Raw genomic sequence first — 7305 nt, forward strand, 5'->3', positions numbered from 1 at the left:
TATAGAGTCAACAATTGTGCAGGGGTAAAGAAAGAACGAAGTCGGCTTAGCACACCCAATCTCTTGGAGGCAAATTTTACAAGAGATGTAATATGATCTTTCCAAGATAAGTCCCGAGTAAATGAAACCCCAAGCATGTTAAAGGATGATGTAGGATTAAGCTGAATATTATTAAACATTAGTGGGTATACCTGTGGAAGATTTTGTCGGGTTGATTGGTGTAAGAACTGAGTCTTAGATGCATTAAAAACAACCATATTATTTTTACCCCAGTCAGAGATACGAGCCAAGTCAGACATTAGGTGTGCCATAGCCTCATCCCTTGTTTGTTGAAGTAACTGCTGAGATGGGCGTTGCAGGAACCGAATGAAAAAGTGAAGGGTGGAGTCATCAATATATGAGTGGATAGGGTTAGATGTACAGCTTAGAAGGTCATTGATGAATAAAAGGAAAAAAGTTGGTGATAGGACAGAGCCCTGAGGAACACCTCTGTCGATAGATCTAGGAGAAGAACGATGGCCGTCTACAACTGCAGCTATAGAACGACCAGAAAGGAAGGCACAGATAGAAAGGAAGGCACAGATAGAAAGGAAGGCACAGATAGAAAGGAAGGCACAGATAGAAGGATAGAAATCGTAAGAGGGCAATTTGGAAATTAAAGATTTATGCCAGACTCGATCGAAAGCCTTTGAGATGTCAAGTGCAATGGCAAAGCTTTCGCCAAAGTCCCGAAAGAAGGATGACCAGGAGTCTGAAAGGTAGGTGAGAAGATCGCCAGTGGAGCGTCCCTGACGGAACCTATACTGACGATCAGAAAGAAGGTTGTGATAGGAAAGATGCCTTAAAATTTTCCTATTGAGAATTGACTCGAAAACTTTTGAAATACAGGACGTTAAAGCAATTGGACGATAGTTGGAGGGTTGGGAGTGGTCACCCTTCTTTGGGACTGGCTGAATGAGAGCAAACTTCCAGCAAGAAGGAAAGGTACAAGTTGACAGACAAAGGCGAAAAAGTTTGCCTAGGCAGGGTGTAAGCACAGAAGCACAGTTCTTGAGAACAACACGAGGGACTCCATCCGGCCCATATGCCTTGTTAGTACTGAGGCCAGTGATGGCAGAAAATACATCAGCTGAAGACATTTTAATGTCAGCCATGAGGAAGTCAGAGGCGGAAAGTGATGGAGGAACAGCACCGGAATCGTCTAAGGTGGAATTGAAGGAGAAAGTCTGTGCGAAGAGATCTGCTTTATCAGTAGAAGAAATAGCTACAGAGCCATCAGAGTAGAAAAGAGGAGGATATTTGAGAGGAGGGATGTGAGTTGGAGGAAGGGCAGCCAAATGGCAGTCAACATGGCGACGTAGAGGTGTTTGTGGCCACCCATTACGGGATTAAGGCGTCTGGCAATAGACAGATTATACTGATCTCCATCTATTATCGTTGGTGGAGATCTTTGATTCCCTCATTAATTTTTATATTATTATTACTGATGTTCTCCTGTTACCATAGGTGGAGATCTTTGTCTCCGTTGTCGTCATCATCATCATCGTCATCGTCATCGTCATCATCGTCATCATCATCATCGTCATCATCGTCATCATCGTCATCATCATCATCATCATCGTCATCATCATCATCGTCATCATCATCATCATCATCATCATCATCATCTGGACCTCGTTTCCTACCCTAGGGCAGGGTGAGGAGTAGCAACGTCCAGACAGCCAAAGTTTGCCCAGTTCAAAGGGTCGCGCTTCCAATTATATTATTATTATTATTATTATTATTGTTATTATTATTGTTATTATTATTGTTATTATTATTTATTATTATTATTATTATTAACATCATCATTATAATTACTATTCCGTCTTTTCACGCCTCCGGTTTTCATCATACTTATTGAGGATATACTGCTTCCTGACCCTATTACACTGACCCAGTCTCAGTGACCTTCACCTACTTTTCAATGTGACAGGTCCAAAAATATCAAAAATCACGAATTCTCAATCTCAGTTTACTCCAGAACCATTACAGATCCATAAACATGAAGGAAATTTCTTGATAACATTATTTTCCAAATATTTGAATGGAAAGAGTTTGAAGGTCATTCATGCCTGGCATTACGATATTTCGGACACCCCACTTTTCAGTTGCTTTTCCATACAGGAAAAGCCAAAACTCAAATGAGGCGCATCTTGACTCCGGAAATTATGTCTTGTCTTAAACCAGGTCTGTACACTTGTTGGTGACAGCATGACCAACGGTTTTTGAGTTATTACAAAAAACAAATAGGATGGATGGACAGTGTGAAGAGAGCGTTGGATGCGAGAAGGATGTCTGTTGAGCAAGGAAGAGTGGCTGTGCGTCATAGAAATGACTAGAGATAAATTGTGAATGAATAAATGATGATGCAGCCCTGAGGGGATATTCTCCCTCATTTTGTCTGATCAGCTGATCAGGTCAGGTGCGGGTAAGGGGATGGGTTCATTATGATGTGGCAGGGAGTAAACCAGCTCTGCTGTCGGGCCCTGTTGCAGATGTCACTGATTGCACTGCGCAGTTGACCCTCGTGTGGTGTGATGTGGTGAGGATCTGTCCCTTCTCCCCTTTGGGGCTAAGATGTGAATGAATGTGTTTGAGCAGATGAGTAAATTGGGAGTGTGTCGTCCTGTCTCGGCTACCTCCCTTTCCTTGGGGGAAGCAGCTTAGGTATATAGATAGATAGATACAAGAAACGTGTTTCTTTGCCCTTGACCTACTTTTCAAGGTCACAGGTCGAAAAATGTCCAAAAATCATGATTCTTCAACCTCAGTTTGCCGAGACTATTATAGGAAATCCCGTGATAAAATTATTTTCCAAACATTTATATAAAAAAATTTGAAGGACATTGACGTATGACACTGCGATATATCGGGCACTGCACGTCAACAATATTCCGTTGTTCATACATACAGGGAAGACCAAGCCATAGATGAGACACTTGGCCCTACATGGCTTGTCTGGTCCTGCACCAGGTCTATAAACGTTTTGGTGCTGTTTGACCAACGGTTTTGTAGTTATTACAAAACACGTCAGGTTAACAATATTGCCACAGGTGATCAGGAACTGCCTCTGACAGTTACAGTCTTCTAGCTGTTGTTATTATAATTACTACTACTACTACTACTACTACTACTACTACTACTACTATTATTATTATTATTATTATTTTATTATTATTATTATTATTATTATTATTATTATTATTATTATTATTTTATTATATTATTATTATTATTATTATTTTATTATTATTATTTTATTATTATTATTTTATTATTATTTTATTATTATTATTTTATTATTATTATTATTATTATTATTATTATTATTATTATTATTAGTATTATTGCTACTACAACTACAACTACTACTACTACTACTACATCTAATCTACGATTATCATTATTATCATTGTTATTATAATTATTTTCATTACTATTATTACATGTGTTCTCGCAACATATAACTTTCCCCACCACATCACTAGTCCTTCCTTCAACCAGTCGTAATTACACACATCCACCACCAAAGACAATATATATATATAGATAGATATAGATATAGATATAGATATAGATAGATAGAGATATAGATAGATAGATATATATACTCCATTTTCTGTTTACTTCTCCCTTCGTGTTCTGATATAGTCTCGTTCACCTTTTGGCGGTTCCTTTCCCCACAGAGCAACCAGAATTTCGCCACAGACACCACGGACATCATCACGGGCCACGTCCAACGGGAAGCCTGAACTACACCTGTAAGTAAGATGAGATCAGACTGACTGAAATGACAGGACTGGCTGACATGGAGGCGATTTTTTTGTGACCGTACCTTACGGGATTAACGGCCGTATTTTTAAACATTTCCTTCCCTTGTATAGACACAGGAAGAAAATCCTTAGCCAAGGCGTTTGTCTGTAGACAGATAGACAGGTAGATCGATAGATAGACAGGTGAAACTCTTATACATTCAGTCATATGTTTGAAGTCACTGTTACTTACAACACACAATAGTAACAACAGCAACAATAAGCACTGATGAGGAGCCGACGCGTGCTGCTGCAGTGTACCCTGGGTGGAGTGAAGTTGTAGCGTTCACCCAGGAGCCAAACCTCCTCACATTTCCCTGCACCTGGCTGCGGGGAAGGACCATGGTCTAACCCTGGCAAGGCGCTGTATTCCACAAGAGGGCAGAGTTGTTTACATATCATCGACGGGTCTGCTCAGCCAGACTAACCGGGGCTAAGCAACGACAAAAAGATCAACAGTTACAGGTAATTCTGTGTGGTATTCGTACAGTACTGTCAACCAAGGCCCGAGGGTCACTGACATCCACACACTGACATCCACACACTGACATCCACACACTGACATCCACACACTGGCATCCACACACTGGCATCCACACACTGACATCCACACACTGGCATCCACACACTGGCATCCACACACTGACATCCACACACTGGCATCCACACACTGGCATCCACACACTGACATCCACACACTGGCAGCCACACACTGACATCCACACACTGGCAGCCACACACTGGCAGCCACACACTGACATCCACACACTGACATCCACACACTGGCATCCACACACTGGCATCCACACACTGACATCCACACACTGGCATCCACACACTGGCATCCACACACTGGCATCCACACACTGACATCCACACACTGACATCCACACACTGGCATCCACACACTGGCATCCACACACTGACATCCACACACTGACATCCACACACTGACATCCACACACTGACATCCACACACTGGCATCCACACACTGGCATCCACACACTGGCATCCACACACTGGCATCCACACACTGACATCCACACACTGGCATCCACACACTGGCATCCACACACTGACATCCACACACTGACATCCACACACTGGCATCCACACACTGGCATCCACACACTGACATCCACACACTGACATCCACACACTGGCATCCACACACTGGCATCCACACACTGGCATCCACACACTGACATCCACACACTGACATCCACACACTGACATCCACACACTGACATCCACACACTGACATCCACACACTGACATCCACACACTGACATCCACACACTGACATCCACACACTGACATCCACACACTGACATCCACACACTGACATCCACACACTGGCAGCCACTGTAGCTTATATGGCGGCTCTGGACACACAAGGTTTACCTTCGTTTCTTTTGAAACTGAGTCATGGAAGGAGTGTGTGTGTGTGTGTGTGTGTGTGTGTGTGTGTGTGTGTGTGTGTGTGTGTGTGTGTGTGTGTGTGTGTGTGTGTGTGTGTGTGTGTGTGTGTGTGTGTTTATCATGAACATATAAAATAAAATCTTTGTCTATATAGATAGATAGATAGATATACAAAGATAGTAAGTTGTGTGTTTATGATAAACACACACACACACACACACACACACACACACACACACACACACACACACACACACACACTTGACTAATAACATCACGATAGTTCCACTGACATATTTCTCTTTCATTTACAGGTGTCACGGAGGCGTTGGCTAATGCAGGTGAGGATTCAGTAATTTTGATGATTGACGGCACATCATTACAAATTACAAAAACTTATGGAGAATTACACTGATATTATCTCACTATGAATATGATAAACTTAAGAGTTACACGGATATTATCTCACTGTGAGTATGGTAAACTTAAGAATTACACTGGTATTTTCTGAATGTGGTAGTCTGGTATATTGTTTACAGCAGTGTAAGCCAAGATGATATTACTGTTTGTATATGTATAATTTTCACTTATACTCTTCTTACTCTAATTTGGACTAAAAAGACTGCCATTTCTCCACCTTGAATGTTAAGTTAAAGCGATAGATTAACACAAGAATATGACGCTAGTCACGAACAAGTGCCATTGACAGGACGTGGAGCCATGGCATTGTCTTTCCGCCAGTGAGCTACGTAAAGTAAGCTGCAAAATGGCGAAAATCTGTCAAGTTAAAGTGAAAAGAGTATTGCGATATGCGTACTATATCTCCGTACTTAAGTCATCCATTTCCCCTACAGGAAACATCACAGACTACGCGACGTTCTTAGCGACATGGGTGCAGTTGGTGCAAAACTGTAGCTCCACGTCAGGCTCATCAGGTACGTGCACGGATGGCCCGACCAGGGGGGGTTACCCTCTCATGTTTATTTCTGAGTTGGTCAAAAATGGAAAGTAGAGACTTTTATTTTTGTTTACATAAAAGGAGAGTTCTCCGAGAGGGCATAATATTTTTTAACACAAGTTTTCTTTTTATATATACTGTACATATAGAGGATAAAGTACAAAATAGCCTGGTTTCTCTCCTGTCAGGATGGTAGTCTAAACCCAAATCAAGTGCCATAGTAATCAAGGTGCCTGGACCTGGACCCCCTTCACCTACTGAACGGTGGCCCGGTGGGGGGAGGGGGGGAGGGGCAAATTTGTCTGCACTCCTGCTACTGGTCTGGTCATAAATAACTCCAAATGTCTTGACTGGGTGAATCACTTTAATCAGACTACTATATAATTTACATGGTGTCTATTTTCTTGTCAACAATAATTCAGGCTTGTGCCCAAGTTCAGGTGGCTTTAAGTACCAGTACAAGCAGGCATGGCCCCACCGGGGGGTGAGGTAGTCACCCTCCAAAACTTGGCTCAGAATTGGTCAAATATTTACATAGAAACAGGGTGCCTTTCCAACAAATGGAGTAAAGTATATTGTGACGTGCAATGAGTACTCACAGTTACATCATCAGGATGCATTTTTAGTGTGTGTGTGTGTGTGTGTGTGTGTGTGTGTGTGTGTGTGTGTGTGTGTGTGTGTGTGTGTGTGTGTGTGTTCTTACCTAATTGTTCTTACCTAATTGTATCTTTACAGGAATGAGTCCAGCTCGTACTGTCCCGTGTCTTAAACCATATTTATCGTACATATTCTTAAATTTGTGAATTGTTTTGGCACACACTATTTCATTCAGTAGTGCATTCCACTGATCAATTGCTCTGTTCGGGAAACTAAATTTCCTTACGTCTTTATCACCTCTCTTCTTATGCAGTTTTTTGCAGTGTCCTCTTGCTGATGCTTCCCCATACGTTAAGTAATCATTTATGTCTATTTTCTCCTTCCCTGATATGCATTTATATGGCATAATCATGTCACCTCTTTTCCTTCTCTCCTGTAGTGTTGGTAGATTCAGTTTATTTAGTCTTTCTTCG

At 41.8% G+C, this 7305-nt stretch overlaps 1 long non-coding RNA gene across 1 annotated transcript in view; it reads left to right on the forward strand.

The window, feature by feature from the left end:
- The window catches only part of LOC145411182 (uncharacterized), a 29705-nt gene extending 24086 nt beyond the window's left edge, over positions 1–5619 (forward strand). The window contains exons 3-4 of the long non-coding RNA XR_013899379.1: positions 3729–3803; positions 5592–5619. This is a non-coding gene — a long non-coding RNA (uncharacterized LOC145411182). The remainder of the gene's footprint in view (positions 1–3728; positions 3804–5591) is intronic.
- Positions 5620–7305: the final 1686 nt, after the last annotated feature.

The sequence above is a fragment of the Coenobita brevimanus genome, chromosome 88 (assembly GCF_032717465.1).
Source record: "Coenobita brevimanus isolate Jiangsu-jjx chromosome 88, ASM3271746v2, whole genome shotgun sequence".
NCBI classification, from domain to species: domain Eukaryota; kingdom Metazoa; phylum Arthropoda; class Malacostraca; order Decapoda; family Coenobitidae; genus Coenobita; species Coenobita brevimanus.